Source organism: Photinus pyralis, unplaced genomic scaffold, assembly GCF_008802855.1.
Source record: "Photinus pyralis isolate 1611_PpyrPB1 unplaced genomic scaffold, Ppyr1.3 Ppyr1.4_LG4, whole genome shotgun sequence".
NCBI classification, from domain to species: domain Eukaryota; kingdom Metazoa; phylum Arthropoda; class Insecta; order Coleoptera; family Lampyridae; genus Photinus; species Photinus pyralis.
In genome coordinates, this window is record NW_022170511.1 from 49780747 (window position 1) to 49795697 (window position 14951).

A 14951-nucleotide genomic window follows, 5' to 3' on the forward strand; every position below is an offset into this window, starting at 1 on the left:
AGTATCAGGTCTAGGAAAAATGTCAGTTTCAGTAAATACAAGTAAAATGGACATTGAAAAAACAAAAAATTAATATTTTCACGAAATATTCATTAGGTTTCAATATCGGAAGGCAAACAGGTTTTATACGGAGCACCCACCTTATAATTATGCTTTGTGAATAAGTAATTAAAGTCTTTCAGAACTGAATGACACTTTGTATAAAATACGCGAACAGAAAACAATGGGATCATACGATGGAACTAATTTTTTCGCAAGGTTTAAAAGTTTGGCAACATTAACTGGGGTTCCTTTAAAGGAAAATATTGGTGTGGTCGAAGGAATCTGTTTATGGCTATTGCCCTGTCTGGTATACATATACATCGGTTTAAACTTTTATAGGAAGTGGAGCTTAACTGACGATATAGATGATTGCATGTATTCAATGGGAATTGCGACAGGTAAATTATTATGCTATAATTTTTTCTTAAGCCACATAGTACTTATTTTTTAGTTGCACAATATATTACGATAATGAGACTCCAAAGACGAAGACTAGTTAACCTAATAGCGTTGTTGGAAGATGACCGAACCGTTGATATGCGATTTCAAACTGAATTGCGGTTAATTGCTAATACGCTGGTTCGTTTCAGAGGTTGCATACATTAATAAAACCATAATATCTTTAAGGCTGGCCTGGCGTTTCCAGTCGTAATGTTCATTGATTCTATTGGTTTTATCGCGTGGTATCTAACAGAAAGTGAGAAAAGTTTACCGTATGGTACAATGCCTAGTTGGGCATTAGAATACAGTTACGACATGTGCTTAGCCCTCCAAATTGGAGTTTTCTTTTTTTTAGGGATAGATTACGTTATGCTGGTTGCCTTGAAATGGTGCGTCTTGTTGCACTTACGAATACATTTTAAGTACTTGAACATTACTATCAGAGAAGCTACAAAAATTCAAAAAGAGGAAGTTTTTGATGTCATTGAATCAGAGTTGTATTCCAGTAACACTACAGCACGGTTTTCTTTAGACGAGAACGTTAGAGGTGTTATATCGAGATACAGTCGCCTAGCTTTAATTGCTAATGAAGCGGAGAGAGCATTTAATAAGGGCGCTTTAAGTAATTTTATTAATATATCGATTTTTGTTTGCTTTATCCTGTTCCGTATGTCAAATGTAGGTAAACATCAAGTCTTCTGAATTTTCGTCTAATTTACGTTTTTAGATACCAGTATTCACCATGGAGTTTTTGAAACTATTTTGGTATCTACTCACAATGTTATCAATAATATTCCTAGATAGCTACTTGTGCAGTATGGTTGTTGAAGAAAGTGAAGCGCTGGTGTATTCTTGCTACGAAACTGATTTTGTTGATAGAGATCGAAAATTTCAAAAAGCTTTGGTATTACTGATGACTAGAGCACAAAAACCTGTAATTTTTACAATTGGAAATTTTGCACCCCTCTCCATGGAAACAGTTATTATTGTGAGTAATGTAACTGAACAATTGAGGCTATTTAAATATACATTTAGGTTCTAAAGGCTTCAGTGTCATACTTTATGCTATTGCGCAACGTTAGAGGTGAAACTTCATAAGAAATTAAAAAAAATTGGGCACATTTCTCTCTGAGAATAGAAGAACTTTACGTTTTATAAGGAGATTTCATACCAAGTACTGTCAACATATAGTGTTGTACCACAAAGTGATTGGTTACCCTATTACACTATTTTAATCCACTTCCACAGTACTAACTTTTGCACTGTTATTATTCAATTGTTCCTAGACATTTCAAAATAAAGAACAAGTGCAATAGTTTAACGTTATTAGCTGGCGGTGCGTTATTGTTATTATATTGTAAAAATGCCGTTAATAAAAACCCACAGACACTAAACTCTAAACCGAGCACCAAAAATGATCAATTTTCTTCGTACAATTTCTAAACACCTATAAAAGATAATAGAAAACCATTAGCGATCGTTGGTTTATCAGAAAGAATTGTTTGTTTCATACCACCCATGGATCTGTTTCCATTTTATCTGACTGGAGAAGAAATGCAATTTGACCTAGAAAGGTTTTTTAAAACTAAAATCGAAAAACGAAATCTTGAGCTAGCCGTGGGAAATTTTTTGCAAGAAATTAACATTATTTGAAAATCTAAATTTCATAGTAGTACCAGCTGGCATTGCAGTCCTGAAATTTTAACTACATATCAATATACCTATACCAAATATAATAAATAGATTGAAATGGAAATTTTGGAACATAAATAGGGGTATTATACAAATTATAACTAATAGAGGATTATTTAATTCTTATTCTTACAAAATTAAAAAAAGTGAAACCAACATGTGTACGTGCGAAAATGGAATAGAAAGTGCTGAACATTTATTATACGAATGTGAAGAATTCAAAATTGAGAGAGACTTTAAAGATTTATTGGAATCGAAAGGAATCATTATTTGGCATGTTAACAAAAATCAATGTTTGCAAGAAAAAATTATTAGAAGCATTTTCGGAAATTTTTGCAGCAAAATTCAAAAAAGAAAATTAAGCAAAATTTTAAATAAAACTATTAAATAAATTTACAGGGACCTCCAAGTGGTTAGGGACGGGCAACGAAGTCTAGGTAAACCTTTTTAAGGCAATAAAAATCCTAGATACGGCCAACTCCTGTAAAATTAAGAAAAGGCTTATAGATAATAGGGGATATGCTGGAAGGCATGAGTACCTTTAAAACTAACAAAAAAAAACTATACGTTACACTTATTAATAATAAATACTTTGAAAAGACCAGTGGGAAACTAGCAAGTCTATAGGAAAAATGTCAGTAAATACAAGTAAAATGAACCTTTTAGAAAAAAGAAAAATTAATATTTTCACGAAATATTCATTAGGTTTCATTATTGGAAGCAAACAACTTTTATACGCAGCACCCACCTTATAATTATGCTTTGTGAATAAGTAATTGTTAGCCTTTCAGAACGGGAAGCTTTTAACTTTGTTAAATGAAAAGGACACTTTCTATACATCCCGATACTAGAATAGAATGGGATCACACGACAGAACTAATTTTTTCTCAAAGTTAAAGAGCTTGGCAAAATTTACTGGGGTTTCTTTAAACGAAAATATTGGTGTGGCAGAAGCAATCTGTTTATGGCTACTGCCCTGTCTGGTATACATATACATCGGTTTAAGCTTTTATAGGAAGTGGAGCTTAACTGACGACATCGATGACTGCATGTATTCAGTCGCGATTGCAACAGGTGCGTATTATGAAATATTTTTTTTAAGCCATCGACTATATACATATTTCTGTAGCTACACTGCTACACAGTTTATTACGATAATGAGACTCCAAAGACTAAGACTAGTTAACCTAATAGCATTGTTGGAAGATGACCGCACCGTTGATATGCGATATCGTACTGAATCAATACCGCAATTGTGGCTGATTGCTAATACGCTGGTTCGTTTCAATGGTTGCATATGTTGGAAACAGACGACGAATTCGGCCTACGGCCGATTTATTTAACCATATCGCTAAAGGTACATAATACAAAAGCCAAATTCGGCTTGCGTCAATTTGAACACATCTGGAAATGTTATATGCGATTCCTTCTTTAAAAGAATTATAGAGACCTCCATTATATGCTGTGATTAAGTAAACTAAAAAAATCACACTAAAATCAAACATCGACGCCGTGAGAAAACACCACACGCATGCTCGCCAGGGAAGAATTCTGGTCACACAACACCTGATGCCGGTCTACAATCGTATAATAATTGCAGTTTATGCTGTTACGATTGGCATCGGCTCATTGTGCTTGTGCACACTTCCGGATATGTTCAAATTGACATAGCCACATGCCGAACTGGAAATTTTTCGGAATCTGGTACTTCGGAGCGATGTGGACACGGGCCTAATTCGCAATCTGTTTCCAATACATACTCCAATAACCATTATATATTTAAGGCTGGCCTGGTGCTTCCAGCTATAATTTCCATTGATGGTATTGGTTTTATCGCGTGGTATGTAACAGAAAGTGAAAAACGGTTGCCATATGGTACAATGCCTAGTTGGACATTAGAACACAGTTACGGCATGTGCTTGGCTTTCCAAATTGGAGTTTTCTTTTTTTTAGGGATGGATTACGTTATGCTGGTTTCCACGAAGTGGTGCGTTTTGCTGCAATTGCGAATACATTTTAAGTACTTGAACATTACTATCAGAGAAGCTATAAAAGTTTTTGATGTCAATGAATCTGAGTTGTGTTCCAGACACACTGTAACATGCAGTCCTTTGAACGAGCACGTTAGAGGTGTTATATGGAGATATAGCCATTTAGGGTTAATTGCTAATGAAGCGGAGAAAGTATTTAATAAGGGGGTTTTAAGTAATTTTATTAATACATCGATCTTTGTTTGCTTTGTTCTGTTCCGTATGTCAAATGTAGGTAAACATAAAGTCTTCTCAATTTCCGTCTAATTTATCTTTTTAGATGCATATAATCAACATGGAGTTTTTGAAACTATCATGGTATCTACTCACAATGTTTGCAATAATATTCCTAGATAGTTACTTGTCCAATCTAGTTGTTGCTGAAAATGAAGCGCTGGTATACTCTTGCTACGAAACTGATTTTGTTGGCAGAGATCGAAAATTTCAAAAAGCTTTGGTATTACTGATGACTAGAGCACAAAAACCTGTAATTTTTACAATTGGAAATTTTGCACCCCTTTCCATGGAAACAGTTATTACTGTGAGTAATGCAACTGAACCATTGAGGTGATTTAAATGTACATTTAGGTTCTAAAGGCTTCAACGTCATATTTTATGTTATTGCGCAACGTTAGAGGTGAAACTTCGTAAGGAAATAAAAAAATTGGGCGCTTTTTATAATAACGACACTCGTTGAGAATAGAAGAACCTTACATTTTACACGGAGATTTCATTTTATGAAATTAATGAGATTCCAGTTTTGCACATCGACCCACTAACATACCAAGTACTGTCAACATAGTGTTATACCACAAAGTGATTGGTTATCCTAGAAAGGACACTATTTTAATCCACTTCCACTGTTTGCACTGTTATTCAATTGTTCCTAGACATTTCAAAATAAAGAACAAATGCGTTTCGATTTTCTTGGCTAAGAAGTCGATTATCTTAAGAGCCACGAAGTTAGTAGTAGAAGGCTTGAACTTTAAAAAAGGGATTGTATGACATATAGGTATAGGTTTCCCCCATACAATTTAAAGAAAATTGATTTTTCTACAAAATAGTGTTTTTTCCCTCGATTGGTTCAGCTAAAGCGAAACTATCAGTGTTAGAATCATTGTGTTGTGAATTTTCAATCTTTTGTAAATAAATTAATAACGGTCATTTTCGGATGTGCATGTTTTGATATGTTGTTAATCAGAAGAATTTCTACTCTAATCTAGTTATTTTTTCATCGACTGAGATTTAATAAAACGCCATAATCTAAAACGACTGTATTAATGGCCTTTGGGTTCCAAATCAACATGCTATTTATCTAGTAGTCGACATGCCACGAGTCGTTTTGGTGCATCTTGAAAAGTGTATTGAGGTTCCTGACGGTCACTTAAAAGACGTAATTTTAAAAAGTTAGCGTAAGTACTACTAAAATGGGTAGTCTATTATAGGAAACGCTGTATGAAAGAGCGGCGAATTTCGTGCCGCCTTTGGGAAATCGCGTATTTTCCCGTATCCCGTTCACGTTTTTCCCTGTGCCCGTGGGAACTTCGGGAAGTACAGCGTAATACTTTAACAGAACTCTACTTTTTAAATGTCAAGTTTCTTTTCGACAGTAAAACATGAAATCCTGTTTTTTCCTGTTCCCGTTCCCGTTAGTAAGTTTGGAAAGTATTTAGTACTACATCAGAAACTTTCGCGGACATACGTGTGACCATCTATTTTTTCGCCTCTCATCCGAAGTCGTAGTATATCAAGCTTTAGTATTATCTATTAGTTATATTACGATTTAAAATGTGGAAAAGAGAAAAATTGTTTATTTACGTCTTGTAACGTTGTAATTATTCTAAGTTAGTCAGTACGAATTTCCCTTGTTACGGCACTGGCGGGGGAGAATGCGATGTAACCTTCAATTGTTAGTTTTGACGATTGTGGGTTTCGGCATTGGTACCTGCGCGATTGGCGGGGCGAGGAAAATTCGTGCGTGTCTTACTTTCTTTTCGTTGCTCGTTTTGGGAAGACGCAAAAGTGTCGGTTGAATATTAGTTCGCTGGTGTAATGTCGTAAAAGATTGGTTTCCGTCATCTATTGAAGTATTACCTTTCACGGAATCATCTTATTAAACTATGGATTGATATTTTTTTTTGGTTAATCAATATCGTAGTGAACTCTTTTGAGAGGCTTTTAAACGAATTACCAGCGAAACTATTGACCGTATCTTCCTGATCGTTATTAATTATCATACAACGTCAATCTCTCCAATAGACCTTCTTTAATAAGAGGGTCCTTGTATCCCGTTTAAATTTGCACATTAACATATGTCACCGGAGGGACGTCCATGTTGAATTATTACCAACAGATGCCTTCATCTGAATACACATTCAGCAGTAATCAGCCGTTTGGAACCATGAGATAGATTACATGACCTATATCTGAGCTTATCACCGTCGACATAATTACTTAGCCTATATCAATTATCTGACCAGTTTTGGGGAAATTTTCACTATTTTAAATTTAACTGTAATCGTAATTCTGGTTAACGATCTTTCGATTAATGCCGACATAATTGGCTCTGATTATTGTTTTTGCATTTGAGATCTCCTTCGGAGACATGATTTAATATTGGTTTGTCCTATTACGATCGTGGGAAGTACCGCAAGTGGTAAGCCCCTCAGGCACCGTTAAGTACCTCACTGTAGCATTTTTGATTCACCGAGGCATTCTCGGTTAATTTGTCCTTTTATTCTTTATTATAGCTACTAGGTTGAACATTCTTGGGATGAGCTCACTCCACGAATGCCTTCGGAACTCCAGGTAAGAATAATACCTTCTCTTTATATACTTGTGTGTTCGCCACCTCGTTTTGGGGTTAATAACGTTAAGTTTCATGCCGTCGGGTGTGATCGAGTTATCGTTCACTAATTTGTGGGATTAATGTTCAATTAAGTAAAGTTTTTGGGGGGAATTCAATTTAGGGGAAGAGATTAGTAAATGTATATTGTTTTTAGTAGTGCATATTCATGCGTTAAGATTTTTTCTTGAATTTGGTGTACCTTACTGAATAAATTTTTGATTTTTGGGTGGTCAGGTACTCACTGATTATATTATTGTTGTGCCGCTACTGTTACACTTCCTTATTCCGGTAACAGTCAGTGTATAATATTCCAGGTAATAAGGTGGCGCCCTTACTGCTTTGCTCTAGCATACCTAATTATTAGATGAGAGGAACGGAATCCAGTGCCCGCAGAGACCGAACGATACCTAATGACCCTTGAGTGCTCAAGCTTACCCCGATTAATAGTCACCCCTGAGCTAGTTGGCCGATTAGCGGCGGGTTTGAGCAAATTCACCGTTATAGTCTTTCCGCGCAATTTTTTGGAAATTATTTTTTATACAAACCTGGTCCTGCTTTTTTTAAACTTTTCTGGGAACTATTGAAGATAGACATGTAGTGTAGACTATCTTTTAACATCGTTAAAACACACTATTAAAACATTCATTGGGATGAATCAGTTTTCTCTTTTTATTCTTTAATCTGCGATAAGCAGTTTTAATTTAAAAAGAGGAGTTATGTAGCGTGCAGCAGTAATATGCACTTTACAGAAGACATGCATAAGATGTGATTTTTAGATCTCCATTCTCCATCACATGATGTGCTGGCAGCTGGCACTCGTGTAACATTTTTTCTAGCCGATATGCTGGCTAAATGCAATACGATCCCTGAGTGTTCTCAACTGACGCGTTATAAAAACGACATTTTAAATAGAAATTAAAGCGTTTTCATAACTTTTCATGTTTGGACTGCCATTGTTGCAGAGTTCACAGTACAGGCGTTGAATGCCAACTCAACTTTTTCACATGGCCTGAAGCGAAACGCTTTAACTGTTCTTCTACCAAGAGTGGGAACAAACAACTTCACAAATTTGTAGAGTATCTCTGCCGCCTCTTTATGATTAAATGATCACAAAAAATTCGATATGTCGATCATGGTATTCAAGTCTGTAAATTCGATTTCAAACATTCCGTGACTGCGGGTGGTGGGAAAATGCTTTTTAAGTAGAGTAATAGCCGAGTAAATGAAACAACCTGGGTCTTTTCCGTGTTAACGGAGAGGCCATAAGCTACCCATAGTTATATGTAACGGTTAGTTTTTATTTTAAGTGTAGGGATTTTGTCAAGTATGATTTAACCGTGTTGTTATTAATTACCTAGTTGAAATCATCTCGTACTTAAAGATATGCTTTTTAGTGTCGTTTTTTGAGACGAAGAATCATTCCAGTGACAGTCATCATTTCACAACCAATTTCAGTTGGGACTGTTAATCATGGGTAGCAATTAAATGATTTACTAAACTCTCTTAGATATATTTATTTTGCCAATTTGAGCATTTAATTTATAGTACGCCTCATAGTAGAAAATTCAGTTTTCATTATTGATTATGCTATTATTACAACAACATTATTTTATATACTATTTGAAGCGACAGTCTGTGCTCTAAATTTCTATTAAAAGGAAATAAACAAAGATTTCATCATTGTACATGGTTTGTACTTGAAACTATTTTATTAACCAAGCGTAAGATAAAGTAATACGTAATCACCCTGGCGCCGGCTTTGTTAAATCCCAATTACGTGTAGCCCCAATTAAGTTTGCAAAAATTCAGTAGATGACCTACCAACGTAATTGTTGCAAACGACTCTTCGTTTAATATATAATTTCTCAATACTTTTATTTTACTAATGATATTAGAAGACCGAACTTCATGTAATGGTTTGTAATAACGACTTTTTGTGAAATCACTTTGAAAAGTAAGCAGTCATGGCTACTTAGTGTCATTTTGTCACTGCTGGGACGTGATTCGATTGATGATGACTACTGGAAGGGCCATCTCTAGCAGTTGGTTTTTTCCCGAGCCAAGACGTTGTCATGTTGATCAGAAACGTGGTTCTCCACAAATTTTCCGATTTATCTAACGCAAACGGATTTTTAGAAAAGTAAGTTGAATAAATCTGTGTATTGTATTTCTTTCGAGAGCAACAGTATAGTTTTTTACCTGATGATTACACCTTATTTATTTTCAACTTTGGACCATGGACAAAAATAAGAAACAAGCCATCCGAGTGGATGTGAGTAACGGACAAAAGGAAAAACAATTTAATTAGATCTTTACATTGTATGTTTACGATTAGTTTAATACTGCGTTTTAAACCTTTATCAACTCGTGCACATTTATACAACGATAAACAAATTATTCCCAAAATTTTTACAAATTATAATTATTATCAAACATAGCAACATGTTTTGCATTTTAAAAGTCAACAACCTCGAAAAGTATACACAATTTGTTGTAGGAAGATCGGTTTGTGTCACATTAAGAGGCGATTTCGTGTGGGATTACTTTTTTTTTAGAGGTACAGGTAAGAATTTTTCCAATTGAATCGAGACTCACAGTGGTTCCTATACAGGCACTTTTGTAGAAATTCTACACAGGATAAAGTAGCCTTAAAAAGAAATTTAAGAAGAGTCTGATTTCGATTAAATTTGGTACCTTATCTTCTGGTAGTCAGTTACAGTTGCTTTTTTACTCCAAATTGAAACTGAATTTGTTATTTTCACATGTGCAAATGTAAATTTTTGTTTACACATCATTTAGGTCCAAGCCAGCTTTGGTATGAATTTTGGAAAATTTAAAGTTTCAGTATTAAAAACCTAGGAAAAGTCGTCGGTTACACTTTATATGTTATTTTCAGGGGAAAAGAATGAAAGAAGAAACGTAAAAAAGGACCTCTGCTTTATTTGGAAAGAGTCGCTCCTCTCAAGTTCTTTTACAACTAATTACACCCTGTGTATTTTGTATTAAAAGTACTCACGTGTAGAATTAACCAAAATATTTTATTCGGGCATATTCAGCCAATTTACAACGATCGATTTTTTATTGCACTAGTTTTACCGTCTCCCAAAGAAAAAAAAATGGATTAAATTTGTTTCTGGAAACTTTCGCTCCGAAACTGAAAATGTTTAATTGATTGAAACCGTTAAACGATACTTCTTATGTATTATCCGCTCATTTCAATATAATTTTATCCAAACAGTCCAATAAAGGAGTTGCTATACTTTCAATTTCAGTGGAACAAATTTCACATTATCCACTAGAGGATAATATTTACATTTTACGTCTGGTACATTATTTCCGTGGAAACGTCGAATTTATAATTGTCACGAATAATTTCGAAAAACATGTCAGGTTCTAATACTAAAAACCTGCTCAAAATCTTGTATTTGACTCGTGTGTCATTGGATCTTTATCCACTTGAGAAATTAATTTCCTCGGCCACATGTCCCGGAAATTAAACTTTTCTCGGGTGGGTAAAAAAACGTATGACACATTTGATTAATAAATAGCTATTTCGATAGTATTAGATAGGAAATTTATCGCACGCTGGTTTTACTAAATGAGTTAGTTTTTTACTGATGTTCCACGATAACTCTTTCTGAATAGGTATACGAAATGTCAAGTTAATTTGCTTTCTAACAAAACTGCTGCGTTCGCGATGTAAATAAACTATTTCTCTGGTAATGTTGATTCACTGTAATTCCGTTACAATAACGGAGAGTATACAGGCAGTCGAGAAGCGACCCGTTACCAACATTGTCCTGGGAAAGATGAATGGGTCAGGTCAACCAAATAGGGATGGACACCTGGGGGGGGGGGGGGAGAATTGATAAAGTAAACGATTCTACTTAGACTGAAACAAATTTGCAAAAGCAGAGCATACGTGGTTAATGCAAAAATGCATTTGTTTTAAATTTAAGTGGTACAATCCTATTATACCTACAGCTGTATGCCATGGACGACGTAAAACAAAATTAAAAGGATATATTAAATAAGATGAACAAATAATTATACCAAATCTATGAAGAAAATAATATCTTGGAGGTTATAAAAACGGGAAGTCTTATAGAGAATTCCGGAAAGTAACACAATGAAACAACAAATTCAAAGAAAGAAGGACAGTTCAAGAATCCGAGGGAGTCATGTGCTGTTAGAAGATAGGTAGAGGAAAATAAGATACAGAATTGAAACAACAAAGCAAATGAGAAGAAGACATACAACAAAATACTCAGATCGGGACCGTGACGGACAGTAAAAAAGCATCTATATTTAGGTGTTTCAGTATTCTCTAATTGTATTTGATTTGTTCATCAATGCTGTTGGATTTTCCAAGTGATTAACCTTCGATAATGATTTAATTTTGAAATCGTCGTATTTTACCAAGCAGCTTTTGTTTTTATAGATTCGACATTGAATTTCAAACTCTGTTTTGAAAACTCAACTATAATCACAGAAAAATACCTCCAAGTGGTACAAATTCTCATCAGATTTGGAATGGGAACGAACGTTAGAGCAGAGAGGTGCATTTGAATCGGGTCAAAATTTAGAGACACCTTCGAAGAAAAAGAGAATATTTAGGTGTTTTCTATAATTAAAATGCAAATGTGTCCATTTAAATTACTACACAATGGTTTTTTCCAGATTCGAACACTTAAAACTTTCCTTTTATTTAGGAAGGTAAAGGAAGCCATCATCTAAATTTTAATAGGTGCTATTTAATATGCTACTAAATGAATCATACCAGGTCACTTACATCTTGAACTATCTTGTACGATTGTGATGACAAAAAAAAGCCAGAGGGAAGGTCGTACGGTGACACAGCGACATAGTTTAATGAGCCTCCGCTATCTTTGCTAATTAAATTTGTACTCTGTTTAAAAAATATTTATCGAAAACGAATTAATATATCAAATACAATGCTCTTTTAAAACAGTAAAATAAGTTCTGTTTTTTGGAAGTTGAATGAACCAAAGTAATCGTTCGGGCTGATCATTTACTTAACTCTAACAAAACCCCACAGATCAATTTGCAACATCATTGTTTTTAAATAACGCTTATCGGTCTCGTTAGATAATACCAAGTTATCATTTTAATTAGGAAATTGTTAGGTCTATGTCTAACAATTACAGTTACGATTAATGGCTCTGTGCACAATATTGAAGCTATTGCAAAATACTGGAAATGTACTAAGTTGATTGAGCTTAAAATGAACTTCAGCTGTCCCACTGTCAAAGTGCTTTTGAAACAAAAGCGAAAACACGGTAATTACGGCATACCACTTCCACATTATCACTCCGCATAATTTCGTTGTGTAATCTGTTTGTGGTCATTTGTGTTACTCCCCTTTGCTGTGATATTTGTTGCCCGTTCTTGTTACCATTAGTTTCGTTCGTGATACGATCGGTGACTAGATCGGTGACGTGAGACTAAAGAAAAAATAGTCCCACCATTCGACGGTGATCACGTGTGAAACGCTGTTTTTCGCATGATACAATAAATACGGTTACAAAATACCTATCGATGCTTTCTTCGTTAAAAATAAAGTTTTCAACCATATTGGAAAAAAATCACCATTGAAGATTGTGCCGTTATTCGTCTTGCATATACTGGCCCTTTTTGTTCGAAATACTTCCACAGTAAGAAATAAACGTTATAAATTAATATAAACCAACCACAATAGTAATTGAGTCTGTTTAGAAAGTTCTCGAGTTCAAAAGTACCTCGATTCTTTGTGTAACTTTTTGTATTATTTAACTTTAATTTAACCTTTATTTTTAAGTGGGCGGGGTTTCTGCCAAGGGTGATTATACCAACCCAACCCACTATACATTTACAAGTATCAATGCCGAACCCGGATTCGAACCAGGGATCCTTAGTACCACAGTCGACTTATCCATCTTATCTTTAATTTTTAAACGTGATTTAAACTTGGTAAATTAAAATTTAATGGAGTCACCGGTAACAATAGATCACTGTAGCAATATGTCCTTATGAGCCTTCTGTTGCAAGGTAAACCCGTGCCTTCCTAAGCTTTAGTTGACGCATTCATGGAGTTCTATACTAATCAGGTTTACACATCATACGGTATACAGTTTCCATGTATCTGATAATCATTTAAATTAATTAACCCATTTACAAACCTTGACCAAGATAATAAGTCTGTTCGAACTGCTTCATCCCAGTTTAATTTAAGTGCCTATAAATATAGTAAAATTAATTTAGCTTTAACAATAATTGGTTTGATAACACCTAATGGGTCAAAGGTTTTTGCAACCGTCTTTGATATCATACGTTTGGTGACAGAACCATTTATACCTACGAATCAAATAAAACTGTACAATGTCATCTTTATAGTTCTATCGAAAACCAAAATAGTTATTTACATAAAAGTCAGGAAAATGACACATTACTGGCGAGGAAATATTGAAGTGCGAGGTCCCTTTGGAGCCTAGTAACGGGCGATCAAAAATGAGTTGCTGTCGAGTCGCCTTTGGAAGTTCAAGTTAAATACGATTTTCCATATAAACAAAAATTTCAAAGGCGACTCGACAGCAACTCATTTTTGGTCGCATAGTACTTTAATTTCCGAGTCAGGTAATATCATTTTACTAAAGTAAGAGCGTTATCGCTGTGTGGGTTAATTATTTTCAAAATAGGCACATGTTATCGCTGGTGTATTTTATAAATTATCCTGCGTAATTTCTGGCCTGATGATAGGAGCCTGTTCATTACTAAAGCTTTGTGTAAAGTTTTCAAAACTGTTTCCTCTGATATGTGCACTCGCCATACAATAACTATTCTGTTCTGTCCCTATCAACACCATCTCTTCGTTTTGAATCATCTTGTTGTATTTTACAAATCTACACCCCAAACAAAATTGTGTCGACCAGAATTTTATTTGATACTATTGTCGCCATATACGCCATACGGCAATCATTGAATAACTTTTGGGTCTGTAGTCTTCAGTAAAATATTGTCATCGATTTTCCAACATTCAATCCGCTACCAAAAATCTTACAATTGGTATGCCACTTACTCAGGGCTGGGCTCGGAACAACTACACCCAAGGGTGACTGAGTACGTTGATTCAATTTCAATGTGTAAAGCTGCTCATGAGATACTTGCCAAGTTTGATAAGCAATTTGAGACCAAATCAGCTGTAATGAGAACGTTTTGTGAGCGAAAGCTATTATAATGCATTCAGATAATGACATAATGGAATTTTTTGCACGATTTGGTAGTATGTTAGCAACATTATCGGCAGTTAATGAAAATGAAAAACGGGAAAGTAGAAGAAAGCTGAATTATCTGTTTAGCTATAAAAGCTTTATTGAAGCTTTTGATTTTACTAGTCTTGAGAATCGTATGTTAGATTATATCTTGTGAAGAGCCAACGTGTCAGGCAAACGCAATAGCAAGTGGATCATCATGTCTTTGTCTGACACCAAAATGGATAATAGAGTTGGTGGACCACAAGATACATCTGAAATATCGCATTGAAATTCTTAGAGATCAGGTGTTTTAATACCAGGCGCCTTCAATTAATTAATTAATAGAGGAATATTTCCGATAGGTACCTAGAGTTTCCACATTTTAATACAATTGCTCATTAACTCCTTCGTAAGGTTATCACATTTGCCGTATATCAAAAAAATACCAGAATAAAGAAATTACACGCCCATTGCACTTAATTTCAAAAGATAACCTGAGTACGTATAGGTTATACATACTTAAATTCGATAAGATGCCATAGCCGTTTTGTTATATTTTTAGAAAGAAAGTACTGCAAAACATAAAAATTTGTGTCAAATGACACTGATAACTTTACATATTGCCCACTTGTCGATTGTTCATCCATA